General features: G+C 39.0%; 1 protein-coding gene across 1 annotated transcript in view; it reads left to right on the top strand.

The window, feature by feature from the left end:
- Acyp2 (acylphosphatase 2) overlaps positions 1 to 16,808 on the top strand; it is a 159,858-nt gene that overhangs the window by 77,324 nt on the left and 65,726 nt on the right. The window lies entirely within an intron of this gene.

Here is a 16,808-nt window from a genome sequence, read left to right on the forward strand (position 1 = left end):
ACAACATAAGGGTCTTGAAATCTCACTTCTCCTATCTCAGCCTCTCTATTAGTAGTATTGTTTATTTCGTGTTTTTACACTATACTATCATTTTCAGAACAGCTTATATATTTCAAAAATATTTATATACCCAAAAGAAACATAGACGATTAACTTGGGAGGTGACTCCTAAGAAAACAACAAAGAGTGAGACTGAATGTTTTGCTTGACGTTTGTAACTCTTGTATCAAGTTTGAAGAAGAGGATTTTATAAGTTACTCTTTCTCTGAGATGAATGCTTTCCCAAATTATCACAGCTAATGAACCAAATTCTTACCCCCACCTAATGTCTGTGCCACCCTCTAAGCAGAACCATTGTTTATTGAAATAGTTGTTGAATGACTTTATGGATAGACCATCTTATTACATACACCATTTCTTAAATGAATGTAACCTGTTCTCTGTGGGCTGAGAATAAAGTCACTCACTTAAGTCAAATATCTTTGACCATAGCAGGAAGTCTGCATCCAAAAATCGTGCCTACAATTCATTTCTTGGTGCAACAGAGCTGTCAACTCTCAGCTTAGCTACGATGGAGGTAAAATCCTTTGGTGATGTGAGGGTCATTGAAGTACAGCCTTATTACAATGAACTCCAATGTCTGAAAATTGTTCTTATTTTGGGCTTGTACTACAGTAAAAGCCAAGATTTTAAACTCTACTAAATACAAAACAAACAAACAAAAAGACTTTATATATTTATGTTCATTTAGGAAAATACTAGTAGTGATGTTAATATGTTTGGAGTTATTTAAAATTTGTATTGAGAAAAATATATTTTCACTATTGCTGTAGATGAGCATCTACTACATAAGGCTATTAAATTGATTGTTGTTTTATATCAAACAACTTTTATAATACTCATTTTTATTGTTATAATATTTTATAAATGTTAAGGACTATGACAAAAAAATTGTAGGTATTGAAGGGGGAGTCTCTGGGAGGAGTAGAGGTACAAAATGGAAACAAGAATGTGATTTAATTCTATACACTTAAAATATGTTTTTAAATGTTAAATATTCAGATAAATTGAAATCATGTAACTTTTCTCATCATAATGCAATAAAAGTTAAAAAAGAAGAAATTTTGAGGAACATTAACATCATATTTAGTGGTAAACTGCTGAAGGGAAATACAAGCAGGCTACTAACAAGGTGGACACCTGTGATCACTGCCATTTATCTGGGTTGGGGATTCAGTGTAATAAAGTGCAACATAAGTAGTAAATGTTACAATGCAGGAGGCAATATGTCACTATTGGAATTTTATAGCATCATCTATCTAAAAGGCTCACAAAAACTAACTGAAAAACTATTAAAAGTAATAAGAGTGTGATTCAGTAGCTGCCTTAGGGTTAATGTGATGAGTTTCATTTCAATTGCCATCACACTACCAGCTCCTCCAGTCCTGGCCCTAGGTTCCATGGTATCATGATTAGTCTGATGAGACTAATGTACTCAGCGGACCAGTAAGAAACTCCAGGAGAATGAAGACAACACCCAGGTGTGGTCACTAGGCTTGGATGTTATTGTACTGTCAACGACCACCACACCCTGGCATTTGTCTAGATCCTGTTGTGAATGGGGCTTCATACAACCCAGGATCGGATACCTCCCTAACAATTGCAGAGTCCAGGCAAATGTATTAACATAGGCCCACAAATGGCCTATATTTAAATGTTGACTTTTTTTTTTTTTTGCCATAGGAGGAGGGGGATGACAAAAATCTTATGTAGCCTAGTCTGCCCTTGAGTATTGCTAAGGACGATGTTGAATTTCTCATCCTTCCTTGTGTTTCTATCTCCCCAGATGCTGGGAATACCAGTGTGTACCCTAACACTTGGCAGATGCTTAATTTATTCATTTATCTCTCTATTTGTTACATTCGTTTATTTAGCAGTATGTGTGCACAGGTGCCGTGCTGTGTGTAGAGTTCAGAGGACAACATTGGGAGTTATTCTTTCCTTCTATAAGCAATCAAATTCAGGTCAGGAATTGAAGTCAGGCTCAGTGGCAAGTGTCTTTACTCTTGATGGCCCCCAATGTTTACTTTTAAACAAACTAACTGGTAAATGAAACATGTCTTACTTCCCTATTTTGGCAAATAAGCCTTATACAACAAAACTGAAAATATAAATCAAAAAAATTATAGTTTCTGTATGACTGTAAGCTAGGAAAAGTTTTAAGAATCTTGGACTGAAAGCAGGCTAAAGGACTCAGCAGGTAAGGATGCTTGCTACCGTCTGCTTCAGTCCCCCAAACCCATTAGGGCATGATGCACTCACATAGTGCACACGTGCTACACACATGAACACAGGCGTGTGCAGGCATGTATGTGCATATGAAAATAGAATTTTAAAATTAGACTTAACTATGCATGCCTAGGTATCCTGATTATGTTAGCATTTTTAGAGAAGTGATAGTTCTATATCATGGATGAACCATAATTTGTTTTATAACATTTCTCTTTCTTCTTAACAAAATGGTTAATTTCATTATTAGAATGAAAGTATTCACATAATTTTTGCTGTTGTTAGTAATGATCTGAAGTATTTAAAACATGTAATTGTATTTTAAAATGCCTTATCTGAATATACTTTAATAAAAAAATGGAAATTAAAGCAGTTGCAAAATTTTGAAAATTTAAATGTTTTAAAATGGCAGCAAACATTTTTGTTTATCTCTTAGGACATTTGAAATGATTTATTCATAGTCTAGAATAAACTGCAAATTATGATTGATGACTATAAAACTAATTAAAAGTATATAATTAGACTGAACATTTGAAATTTAGCCTTTTGAATATTTAGTCATGATTTAATTTTATTATATTCTCATGAAAATAAAAGTCTTTAAGTTTAATGCTAAATGATCCTCTGGTTGCCAATGTAAAGACTTGATATTAAATGTGGGAGTGGAGAGAGGGCTCTGTAGATAAGAGTACATCCCACTTTTGCAGTTCCCGGCACCCACATGGATCTGTAACTCCAATTCCAGAGAATCTGATGCTCCCTTCTGGCCTTCTCAGGCACCTACATCCACTTGGTGCTGAAGGGTTTGCAGCCCCTTAGGACGAACACCAATATGAACTAACTAGTAACTTCAGAGCTCCCAGGGACTAAACCATCAACCAAAGGGCACACATGGTGAGACTCATGGCTCCAGCGGCATATGTAGCAGAGGATGGCCTAGTTGGTCATCAATGGGAGGAGAGGCCCTTGGTTCTGTGAAGTTTTATGCCCCAGTGTAGGGAAATGCCAGGGCCAGGAAGTAGGAGAAGGTGGGTTGGTGAGCAGGGAGAGGGGGGAGGGAGCAGGGTTTGTTTTTTGTTTTTGTTTTTGATATTTTTTTGGAGGGGTAACTAGGAGAGGAGATATCATTTGAAATGTAAATTAAAAAAATATCTAGTAAAAAAGTTAAATTTTAACACTCATTTAATTAATTTAATTAATTTAAAACTCCCTTTGGAGTTTTTGTTTTGTGACGTAGTGGTGATTCTGCTTCATCTCTCAGTGTTCTAAACTGATCTCAGTACTTGCCGCTCCTTTCCCTTCCTCGGTTAAGAGTTTTGTATTAATACTTACTCTCTGCGTCCACTCATTAAATGTTATTGTGTTTCTCTATTTTCTTGATTTACTTGGCTTTGGTAGAAATTAGCTCTTCTGTTTACTCTGGATCTTCCGGGGCTTTGGACTACATGTCTCTGAAGTTTCCTTGCTTTCTTAGGTCAGAGAACATGTACACTCAAACGTCTGGACAGGTTTGGTGGGTGAAAGTCTGAAGACCTATGGTGATTATTCTCTGTTTTTTTCAATTTATTTTATTTTTTAATTTTTTTTTTTTTTTTTATTTTTGAGACAGGGTTTCTCTGTGTAGCCCTGGCTGTCTTGGAACTCACTCTGTAGACCAGGCTGGCCTCGAACTCAGAAATCCACCTGCCTCTGCCTCCCAAGTGCAGAGATTAAAGGCGTGCGCCACCACTGCCCGGCTGGTGATTATTCTCAATAACTTATAGAAGCTGAAATAAAACCTGTGAGCACGCTGGATAGGGTTGTGTAAACCTGTATTCTTTGTACTTAGGAGGCTGAGGCAGGAGTTCAAAACAGGAAGCCATCCTGGACTACACAGTGAACTCCGGGGAAAATAAAATGCACAGTGAGATCCTGTGTCAAAAAAATGTATTGAGACTGTCTGGGCATGGTGGTACAAGTCTTTAAACTCAGCATGCAAAAGGCTGAGGCAGGCAGTTCTCTGTGAGTGTGAGACCAGTCCTGACTCCGTAGTGAGTCACAGGCATGCCAGGACCTCATGGTGAGACCCTGTCTTAAGAGCAAACTGTGGATAGTGCATGAACCACGGACCAGCTAGACGAACAGCCACGGGAGCAGTAAGCAGGTCTATCATGGAGAACGGGCTTGAGTCCTGGCAGGGTGACCTGCTCTTTCCTGGTATTGTCCATTTCTCACAAAATCTTTACACAGCCTATTATGCAATTTATACGATTTACATATTTCTCTTCTCATCTGCTCCTGACACACACACACACACACACACACAAATGCACTCCTACACACTCCACTCCTTTTGTGAGGTGGTTTGAGCTGACTCGTCTTCCCAGACGGACCTCCTCCCTGCAGTCAGACACTGGGTACCCAGCTCCTCCACACTCTTTTTGACATCATTTAGGGTTACCTGTCCAGGTGTGTCCTTCTTAGTAATGTGACCCAAATAGTTTCATTGTTTTATAAATCCCTTTTTTAGAAACGCTCTTCTTCCCTCCTCTGAAATTCAATTTTTTTCTTAGAGCTTCCAATAAGTTCATATTTACCAGTGTCTCATGTAATTGAATCGAGGACACTTGTCTGCAGTAATTTTGTTCTTTTCAAATGATACAAACTATTTAAAGGTTTAATCTACGATAACAGTTATGAGTAATATACTTGTCAAATAGTAATATACTTATCAAATATACTTATCAAGTTTTAGACTTGTGTTTCATAGATATGCATGTGTATATTCTCTTCAACAATTCACTTTCTTGATAGTTTGTGCCTCCCGCTTAGTCAAAGACCACAGCTGGCAGTTTGTTGAGCTCCCATGGAGCTGGTGCATTCTTCCTGAGCAGTTCCCTTGTTTAAGTTTTCTTGCATTGTTTACTATAAGTCTTCCTCCTGTGGTGGCAAGAATGGAGATGTGCTTTCATCCTATACTTGAGACTTCCTAACTTTTTTATTTACTTCCCTGCCCTTGAAGACAAGGATCTTGGGCTCAAGGTATTGTTGCAGTTTCTTTGTTTATAAACAGTTTTCTTGAGTAAATGATTGACATGAATTGGAGCAGGTGCCAATTCATGATTACAAATCTAATTACAATGCAGATTTGTCCTTTAGGGGCTTTGGACATGCTTAGAAGCCACTTGGAACTATTTTCTATCCAATTAGGTTTTCCCCACATCCTATACTGTTTCTAAATTTATGTTATCATGTGTTTTTGTTTAATTAGGGTGCTTATCCCTCTGCTGAATGTATCATTAGTAAATAATACTTCTGTTGATGTTAATTCAAGATAAATGAACTAAAAAGAAACTTCTAAAACAAGATAAACTCTTCTTAGACAGACTCAGTTTCTGCAGATGTCAGCCATTATACACACTAAGGGCTTGCTACCATTTATAATCCTCATTTTGGTGTCTTCTTTTCTGTTCCCTTGCAAGTAAATGTGTTAGCCCATTTTCATTTAGTTCTAATTCTCTATGTGATGACTCTCATGGTTGCACATAAAATTCATTTATTTGCTTCAAAATATAATTTAGAAATGTAAACTAAGTGTTCTGCTGCACAGGATGTGGTCTGCTTTTTTTTAATTTTTTTATTGGATTTTTAAATTTACATTTCAAATGTTATCTCCTTTCCCGGTCCACTTCTCCTGGGAAGCCCCCTATCCCATCCCCTCCCCCTGCTTCTATGAGGGGACACCCACCCACTCCCACCTCCCCATCCTGACATTCCCCTACACTGGAGCATCCAGCCTTCACAAGACCAAGGACCTTTCCTCCCATTGATGCTCAACAAGGCCATCCTCTGCTATACATGCAGCTGGAGCCATGGGTTCCTCCATGTGTACTCTTTGGTTGGTGGTTTAGTCCCTGGGACCTCTGTGGGGTCTGGTTGGTTGATATTGTTGTTCTTCCTATGGAGTTGCAAACCATGGATTCATACATTACTTATGGCTCTTTAAATCTCTCTGCCTCCTCTTCCGCATATGTTCCTGAGCCTTGAAGGGAAGGCTTTGATGAAAACAGCTCATTTAGGACTAAGTGCCCCAAAGTTTCTTACTCTGCACATTGTGCAGTTCTGGGTCTCTTTGTTAAGTTTCCATGTACTGCAAGAAGAACCTTCTCTGATGAGAGCTGAGCAAGTTATTGATTTATGAACATAGCAGTATGTTATCAAGAGTCATTTTATTGCTATGTTCTTTTAGCAGAATGATAATATTATATTTCCCTTTAGGTCCATGACCTATATAGTTTTAGGTTCTTGGCCATGTTAACACTGTCATTTATGGGTTCCATTTCATGGAGTGGGCCTTAAATACAATTTTAGAAAGTGGTTGGTCACTTCCATAACATCTGTGCCACTACTGAATAGTATATCTTGCAGGAAGATCACTGCTACAGGTCTCAGGATTTGTAGCTGGGAGAGATTAATGATGACCACTTTCCTCTGGTAGTGTGCAGAGTGCCTTCCAGTACCATGAAAACTAGTCAGTAGGAGTGAAGCTTCTAGCTGGGTACCAGCTCAGCCTCAATGACATATATATGACTCAGTGACTATTGTCCTTAGCAAAAGGGCCTTACCATTAGGTTGTGTAGAGTAACCAATAGCTTTGGCCGTAGTCTATGATTCTTGGGGATTTCCTTGGGGCTCTATATCTATACCGACATCTACATCTCTAGAGCTGACTGTCTCCATCTCTCTGTCTCTATCTATCTATCAATCAATCTATCAATCTATCAATCAATCAATCTATCTATCTATCTATCATCTATTCTATTCTATCTATATAGTATATATATGCTCACAAAGAGAAATATACATAGAGATATAAATATATGTCATGTAATTTCATTTTATTTTATACACAGTGTATGTATATGTGTGTGGGTGTTTGGCTGCCAGAACTTGATGTTAGGTGTCTTCCTTCCTCAATTGTTCCTCACATCCTCCCTCCCTTACCTCTTTCTTCCCTCCTTGCTTGCTCTTTTATTTATTTATTTACTTATTGAGACAAGGTCTCTCCCTGAACCTGGAGCACACCAATTCAGCTAGATGGAATGTCCAGGTTTAAGTGGACACTTAAGACTGGAACTGAGGTCTTCAGGCTTGCATACAGTAAGCAGTTTAGCGATGACACAATATCCCCAGATCCAGACTGTTGTATATGTATGCACACACACACACATATGAATATGTACATATATATATATATATATATATATATATACACACTTATAAAGAATAATTTTAAGAAAATTACTTGTGCATTCTGTGGGGTTGGCAATGTGAAGTTTATTGGACTGGCTACCAGAGTATAAGTTCAGATAAGATTTATTGGTTTGTGTTGAGTCTGAAAACTATACACTCAAAATTTCAATGTCACAGTCTGGAGACAAAATTCTCAGTCTCAGAAGACTGTTGTTGCTTTCGATTTCTTCACCTCTTGGATAAACTTCCCTCACATTGTGGAGACTTGTTTTCCTTGACATTAACTGATTGCAAATGTTGTCACATTCAAAAAGTACCTCTCCAGGAGGAGGGGGACCCGATAGGAAGCCCAGCAGTCTCAACTAACCCAGAGCCCTGAGACCTCTCAGACTATGAGCCACCAACCAGGCAGCATATACTAGCTGGTCCGAGGCATATACAGCAGAGAACTGCCTGGTGTGGCCTCAGTGAGAGAAGATGCGCCTAACCCTTGAGAGACCTGAGGCCCCAGGGAATGGGGAAATCTGGTAGGGGTTGTGGAGACAATCCTCTTAGATAGTGGAGACATCCTCTTAGAAATGGGGGGGTTGGGGGAAGGAATGGGATAAGGTACTGTCAGAGGAGGATGATGACTAGACTGTAAAAAAAATAAATAGAAGCAATAAAAATTTACCTCTACAGCAAGAACCAGCCTAGCCTTTGACCAAACAACTGAGCACCTTAGTCTAGCCAAGTTGACAAAATTTACCATCATCAATGCATCTTCTATACATTGTTGTGAAGGTAACATTGGGCAAATTAAAGCTCTTGGGAGCTAGCGGCTTTCTTTAACTTGGATTCAATAGTCTGTACAACACTACAGTAATAAAGATGTGAAATTAGATCTTATACTCTGAAGTCAATGAACAGAATACAAAACAGAAAGCATAAACAATAATTCTTATCAGTTTATTCATCATTTTTCTATAATGTGATACTTTGTTCTTCGAAACTTGGGTTTTACATTTTTTGCACACATTCTGTATTGGCCAATTTTATATACATACAATGAGGATTACAAACAGAAGACTAATCATCTAGCCACCTGATTTCTGCAATGCTAAAATTGTTACAGCACAGAATGTTCCAGGACCTTACACAGATCCAGTCTTATCTCATGGGGTGTGTTCCTCATATGGTTTATGCATGCCTTCAGCCCAGGAAATCATTGTTCCCTCCGTACTCTGACCCCCACCATCTAGTTAGGGGTCTTTCAGGCATGCTCACTCTCTAGCTTTCTTTTTTGTCTTCACATTATTGTCTTTCTAATTGAACTCACATTTAAAAAATTCCTTTTACTCATCTTCTTCTGCAGCCATAGCACGCTCCCTTCATTGTTTTTTTAAAAGATATATTTATTATTATATCTAAGTACACTGTAGCTGTCTTCAGACACACCAGAAGAAGGCATCAGATCTCATTATGGATGGTTGTGAACCACCATGTGGTAGCTGGGATCTGAACTCAGGACCTTTGGAAGAGCAGTCAGTGCTCTTTAGCCGCTGAGCCATCTCACCAGCCCCATTGTTTGTTTTTTAGTACCTAAATTTGCTTAGTTATGATCCTAGCATTGATAAGCTGTTTTCCATTTATATTTCTTATTTTCACTCTACATGGAAACCTTCATCGTATTTTTCTTTTTAAACGTTATTCTCATTTGCTTTTTAGATCCTTAGAACTGTGAATGATAGTTTATTGTGTTTCTTTTTAATTGCCAGAGTTTGACTTCCTTTCATTTGGCATCATATGGCTTCTATGATCGAGCAGGAAATTAGATTTTGGCCAGAGTAGCAAGATACAACAGAAATGCCCTTTTTTAGCTCTGAATACTTCTTACTGCTGAAGCTAAACTAAAGTAGTGTCCTAGAGATTGACTTAATTCATTGGACAGCCTGCTGATAGGAAATTATGTTTATACTTTGGAAGAAAAGATAATTTCTTTTTCAGGACTCAGTTGGATTCCAGCTGAACGGGAAAGCAGGAGGAGCATTGTTGCTTGCCTAGGTGTTGAGTAAGACTCTGTGTGACCATCAGCTTCATGGCGTTAGTTATTTGTCCACTTGTGTTGTTACAGCTCGCTGTGTGGCTGTGTGTATGGGTGATTGACGGCCACTGAAGCTGCTTCTCAAAAGGTTCATTGGCTTTCACTTTGCTTTCTCTTGAAGAGTATTGAGGAAATGAGAAAACACTTCAAGATTTTTTTTTTTTTTTTTTGGCAAGCTCGGCTTTTCAAACTGTTTTTGCAGATGTATTTCATCAATTCTTAAGAATGAAGCAAGGAATGTTTTCTGGCTTCTAGTTTTGTACCACCCAGAAACTGAAAAATAAATCTGTTTTCTTAAAATATGGTATTTGATGGTGGGAGGTATAGAGTCTTTTCAATTTTTGTCAACTGTTAAGTTTAAAACTTTTAGGTAATACACTTAAATGTTTAAGTAGTATTTAAGTATTTCAAGCAAAATAATGCTGTTTTTCAGTTTGTATACTTAATTCTAGATTAGCATTTGACTATCATTTTGGGTTGATGTGATTGTTGTTTTTTAGTTAGTAGTTTACATGAAAAGAAGATAAAAGTGGTTCATGGTTAGTTTTTTCCTGGAAAATTTTAGTACACTGTTCATACCATTTTATAATTTCTCTTATTCAGAGTCTCTCTATGCCACGGGCTGGCTGATCTGGGCCTCCCTCAACCCGCAGGAGAAACGGGGGTCCTAGTCAGGTCAACAAGGTGTAGGCGAAGAAATGATGGCAGAGACGACACATGAAGTATAGGATCTAAATGTATTTCTTAGAAATGGCATCAGACTTTTACAGTCATTGCAAAAGAGAGATGGTAAATCTGGCAGCTCAATAGTTGAGGTACATCTGAGGCTATCTGAAACATACTGGGTCTAAAGCAGCAGCTATCTCCTCTGAACTGGTGCTGCATCCCCCGGGGCCCAAGCGCTCTGGACCCGGGGGACTGCAGATTGCATAATCTGAGTCCTAGCCCATCTAAGTTCTAGTGCTAGTCCTGCATGCGAGTCCAAGTCTTTCTTCTTCTCCCAGTCCTAGTATACAAAGTGAAAAGCAGGCTTAAGTAGCATACAGCAAGCAGGACAAATTACAAGAGTCACGTAGGCAAATGACCAGACATCAAGGTCAGCAGGGTCTGGTAGCTAGGTGTGAAGCAGGAGGAAGAGGAATGGAGCCCTCCCTGTTGAGGTATTTTGATATTCCTATGCTAATTTTCTTTGATATTCCTATGCTAATTCTCTAGTTCTTGCTGGGGGTCATTGGTTTCAATCTAGCTTTTCCTGCTAATTCTCTGGGTCTAGCTGGGGGCAGGCAGTAAGAAGTTCCAACCTAACACGTTTAGCTAACATCCTTGAGTGAGGGAAACCCTTCATTACTCTCTAGTATGCAAAACATTTCTAACTATTGTAAACTATCTATTGTCCTAAGGAAAGTACTCGACCTCTGTTGCTAGCTCTGGCGAGGCAGATACTTTGAGAGAAATTGCAAGCTTGATATTAAACTAGGACAGTTGGAAACATTGTGCTGGCCAGAAAACAGTACCCAATCTTAGCCATTAACGAGTCATTTCTTGGGGTACCTTTATGCCTAAATATGAGGCTGTGTTGATGATTGGAGAGACTAATCTGGAACACGTCTGAGTTAGGGGATACCAGCGACTGTCTGAAATCCAGGAGGCACAGAACTCCTTTTGGAATCTTATTGCCTCTTATCCTTTATCAGGATTTTATCCCCGATATTTTGGATGTGACTGGAGTAGACGAGTGTGCGTAGCATCTCTAAGGTGTTTATTCTTAGTATTCAGAGGACTTGTGGTTAACTAGTCCACAAGTGTACTCCCCATAGAGCATCTCTGATTCTTGATTTAGACAAGAATGATGAGAGTCAAAAGAGCAGCCTTCCATGGATGCTTTCTTCATTTGGCAGACATTCTTGTTGAGCTTCCCACTTGGAACAAACACGGACACTAGCCTGTCTCCTTAAAAACTGACAGTTTATTTAAGAAAAAATGAAAACAGTCCAGCACCATAACTGTTACAGAAACAGGTCCTTTCCCTGGTTACTTCTAATGTCCTTGAAAGAGAGAGCTATCCGTGCTACACAGAGCTTAGAGGTTGAGAAACAAATCAGAAGCAAGGACATAGAAAAAAATCTGTTTTGAAATAAAGAAAAATAACATTTAAACCAACATGGCACCATGCTTCTTTTCTGTTTCTCTAGCTTTTAAAAAAGACATATTTTATTATTGTTTTAGTGTGCGTATTCCTTGAGAGGCTAGAAGATCCTTCGCAGCTGGAGTTACAGGCGCTATAACCACACAATGTAGGTGCTGGGAAATCCGATCCCCTGGAGGATCATCAGCAAGAGCTCTTCACCCCTGAGTCACCCCTACATTTCCTGTCCTTCTTTTCTCTAAAATCCTTGACAGAGCTAATGTGTGCCACGTAGCAGTGGTCCCTAAGCCGAGAACTGGAGGTTTACAGCCCACGCTCTTGAGTAATAAATAATTCCTGTGGACTTCCAGTGTTGACCGCAGTTATTTTTACTACTGTGTTATTTATGCGTGGAGATAAAACTACATATAATCTAATGCTTATAAATCTGAACAAAATACAATTATTAAAGTTACAGGTTAAATACAAATGGGACTACAAAAACCTTAACAATTCAAATGTAATTCAGTATTGTAATTCAGTTCAGATCAACATTGATTTACCAGGGCGAGCACTTTAGTTGATGACACAGGGGTGAGGTTTAGTGGAAAGGTGCTGCTAGCAGTCCAATTCTGAGCCTCATCAGATTCTGCATTGGGATTTTGATAATAATTAGCCAACAAATGCCAGTTTTCATAGTATGTGACTGAAAACAATATTGTACATTTAAGTATTTGGTTGGAAGTTGAGGTGATAGAGGTGTGTCACATGACAACTCTCTAAAACATCATCATTTGAAGGTAAAGTTAGACTATGTCTTAGTTCAGGTTTCTTTTACTGCTACTAAACACCATGACGAAAAAGTAAGTTGGGGAGAAAAGGATTTATTTGGCTTACACTTATACATTATTGAAGGAAGCCAGGACAGGAACTCAAACAGAGTAGGATCCTGGAGGCAGGAACTTATGCAGAGACCATGGAGGAGTTCTGCTTACTGGATTGCTTCACAAATTTTGTGCAGCCTGCTTTCTTATGGAAGCCAGGACTACCAGCCCAGGCATGGCACATTCCACAGAGGGCTGGTCCCTCCCTCATTGATCACTAATTGAGAAAAATAGGTACCTTACAGCTGGATCTCATGACAAATGGTTAATTGGGGCTGATTTACAGTTTTGGAGGTTTAGTCCATTATTATCGTGGCAGGAAGCATTGCAGTGTGTAGGCAGACTTGAGGCTGCAGGAGCCTAGATTTCTATATCTTAATCCGAACAAAGGTAGCCAAGAGGAGACTGCCTATGTTTTACACTGGGCATAGCTTGAGTATTTAAGACTTCAAAGCCCTGCCTCCACAGTGACACACTTCCTCTAACAAGGCCATACCTCCTACAATAAGGCCGCATCTCCTAACAATGGCACTTCCTATGGACGAGCATTCAAATACATGAATCTATGAGGTCCAAATCTATTCAAAACACCATAGGACCCAAGTCTAGCCATAAAATTCAGTATGGTTCATCTATACCTTACACACATAGTCTTCTAGTGTGCCTGTGTGTTGGCTGTGAAGCATCACAGAAGGTCACGTATGGAACTGTCCATGTTGAAGCTCAAAAAGTTTGGAGTTTGGTGCATTTTGGATTTCAATTTTTGAATCAAGGATGCTTAATCCAAATATAATAAGATTAAAAGCTTAATAGTGACTAAAATGTTCATAGTCATTGTAGGTGATTTTTACTGAATTTGTTTCCTCGTGTAAATATTCCATAGCTTAAAAATCAGCATAGATCAAGCACAGAGTAGTCATCTGTTCATGGTGAATAGACTTAAACTCAGCTTCTGACAAGCACTTACCCACTGAAAACCAGGAGGATTAACAAGATTTAGGCATCATGTGTTCTAATTTTTGTTGATGATACTGAAGGTTGAACTTACCATAATGCTTTAAAATTCAATGTTATTTAATCCAGACTATTTATTTATTTATTTATTGGTTTTTAATCACACATCATTACACACATACATAAGGATTTGGTTTTGGAGTTGTAGATATGCCTTTGACAGTAAAGTACTTGTATCAGCATGAAAATTGAGCCCAGATCCCCAGCACTCATATGACAGCACATCCCAGCCAGACATGGCAGCATTCACCTTGAACTCTCGATTCTTCTGCCTCTGCCTGCCAATGCAAGGATTACAGCATTCAGCTATGGTGCTTTCTCTGCGATACAGTGTTGTGATTCCTCATTTCTATCCTTATTGAAGCAGTGTAGGAAACAACACTTGAAAATTCAAGTAGAACAAATCTGTGCTTCATGGTCCCAGGAAGTCAGCGCTTTTCTCCTCCTCCTCCCTTCTCTCCCAGGAAGTCAGCGCTCTTCTCCTCCTCCTCCCTTCTCTCCCTTTTTCCCTTTCTTCATTTTTTTTTTCTCCATAATTCATTTTTTTTTGCCAAGTTGTTGGATACAGAGTTTAAAACTGGGGGCATATCATAATTGCATTAGACCAGGATGATTATAATTTCCTCTATAGTGCTTGGTACACAGTCAGTGTACATTACAGGCAAATTAAGGAAAACACAAAGAATGAATGGGTTTCAGTTACTAATTGTGATTTTGTGTGTGTGTGGGGGGGTGCTTGTTTGTTTTTCAGCAAAATCAAAATTGGGCTTTCCATTTGAACCTGGAGAGTTTGTGTGCAGATCTTTGTACTTCTTACACTTTTATTATCTGGGGGAGATGCAAGAGTCACTTGGAAATGTTAATTCCTCTGACTGCTCCAGATGTGATGAGCATGCTGTCTAGAAGCCATATTGATGGATGGCTTTTCTCATTATAGGAAACAATCCTTCTAGGCTATATATCAAACTATATACAGACTTCCATCTTGCTTTCAAAATTGTACTTCAGTTTTTCTGTCACCGTGGCATCTCCAGCATGTTCTGTTTTGCCCTGCATAACTGACTAAGATTTACCCTGTCCTTTCCTATAAATGAAGCAGCAGCCTTCTTCCCTAGTCTGTATATAGGTCACTGCAAAGACCAGCTTTGACACCATAGAGTAAACTGAGGCAGGCAGTCGATGAGAGTCAGTGCTAACAGCAGTTGACAGAGGAGTGGCCCAGATACTGACAGATGCTGCTCTCTATGACAGCCAGGGATTATAGAAATTATTGAGCAGGTTTTTCTCTGAGGTAATAAAGCTTAATTTGCTGGGGCTAGCACTCCCATGGCCAGTGAAAACTCTGAACTCTTTTAACTCTTAAGGTCCAGCAGGAAAGAAAAAGAAAAAAGAGAAAATTCTTACACACCTGTATACACTGAGTGGATGAAGCAAAAGGCAGACTTTAGTAACTTCATACATATAAATACATATATACACACGCGTCCATACATATAGACAGACAGACAGATACAGATTTACATACACAGTTGGTAGATGGAAAAGCTCCAGTATATATCCAGACAACCTTTATATATTTTATAAATACAAATTTGATGGATAGAACAGAGTTCCAACACATTTCCACACAAACTTTGTACACATACATTATACATTATATATATATGTATATATATATATACACATATTTACACATACATACATATGTATGAATATGCACATAGTTGATGAGGGAAAGAAGCAGTATTCCAACACCATACTTTATTTTCTCTTCAGTAGTTTATATATCCCAGCAAAATCTTTCAAGCAGTAGAAAATTGCAGTGTGATTATGTTTTAGTTTTCTTCTAGTGAATGACTATGAAAAAACAGTATGTTCCCCAATACCTGTACATTATGTAGTACAGATTAAGAAAACAAATTCCTCCCAAGAACCCATGTACACTCGTAACTGTCTCGGGGTTTCATTGCTGTGAAGAGTTACTGTGACCAAGGCAACTCTTATAAGGACAGCATTTAATTGGGTCTGGCTTACAGGTTCAGAGGTTCAGTCCATTATCATCAAGGCAGGAGCATGGCAGCTCCCAGGCAGGCATGGTGCAGGAGGAGCTGAGAGTTCTACGTCTTCATCTGAAGGCCACTAGGAGAAGACTGGCTTCCAGGTATCTAGGATGAGAGTCTTAAAGCCCACACCTACAATGACACACTTCTAACCAGGCTACACATACTTCAATAAGGCCACACCTCCAAATAGTGCCACTCCCTGGGCTAAGTCTGTTCAAACCTCCATAGTATAAGCAACTTGCTATAGATTAACAAAATGTATGCAAGCAAGGTAGTTCTCAGCCAGTTTCTCCTACTGGCAGGCAGCAATTTGCGGTTACAAAAAAAGGATCAATTATTTTATTATTTACCTTTAAAAGTAATCTTATAAGAATTGTAAAAGAATCACAAATCTAAACTTTCATATAAAAAATCAGCATATCTACTTTAAATCCTCAGAATGCATGTCTATTCATCAGCAATTCTAATTAAATAATATCAGGAAGCCAAGGGCAAAATGGACATAAGAAATCAGTCCTCACCAGGCCAGCGTCAGTGAGAGTCCCATCAGCCAGTGCTGCCAGTGTTCTTGTTCCCTGACCATAAAGGATCCCTAGCTTAACCAATAAAAGTGTGCCTTTCTGAACTTCACTTTGTTTCCTAAGACTTTCTACATCAGAGCCAGTAGCAAAAGCATCTTAACCTAGCTTCATAAACAATTTTATTTTTCCAAATGTTTTCTAAGGGTGGTGGTCATTGGTGACAAGCTACATCTCTAAGTTCTTTCCTAGGGGGGTGATTTGAATTATTAATCTGCTCCAGCAGTAATGCTGAAAAAAGATCAAGCATTATTATTGTGAGTGCCAGAGATACTCCCCAGTGAGGGACTGGAAGCCCCTTAGAATTTTCACACAGTTCTTAGATTGAAGGCGAATGAGGGCAACCAGCAGAGCAGAACTCCATAACAGCATGAAGTCCTCAGGCATGCAGTCCTTGGGGCCATGTCTCAGCTGAGGTGTACCCATCGTGATTGGGCTAACTGCGGGGGCTGCATTCTGTGAGTTCTAAAACCATTTGCTCTTCCTCCTGTATGGCTCTTGACAACTGAGTGCGGCCACACATCAAAGACACGGAACAGA

Source organism: Mastomys coucha, unplaced genomic scaffold (genome assembly GCF_008632895.1).
Source record: "Mastomys coucha isolate ucsf_1 unplaced genomic scaffold, UCSF_Mcou_1 pScaffold22, whole genome shotgun sequence".
NCBI lineage: Eukaryota > Metazoa > Chordata > Mammalia > Rodentia > Muridae > Mastomys > Mastomys coucha.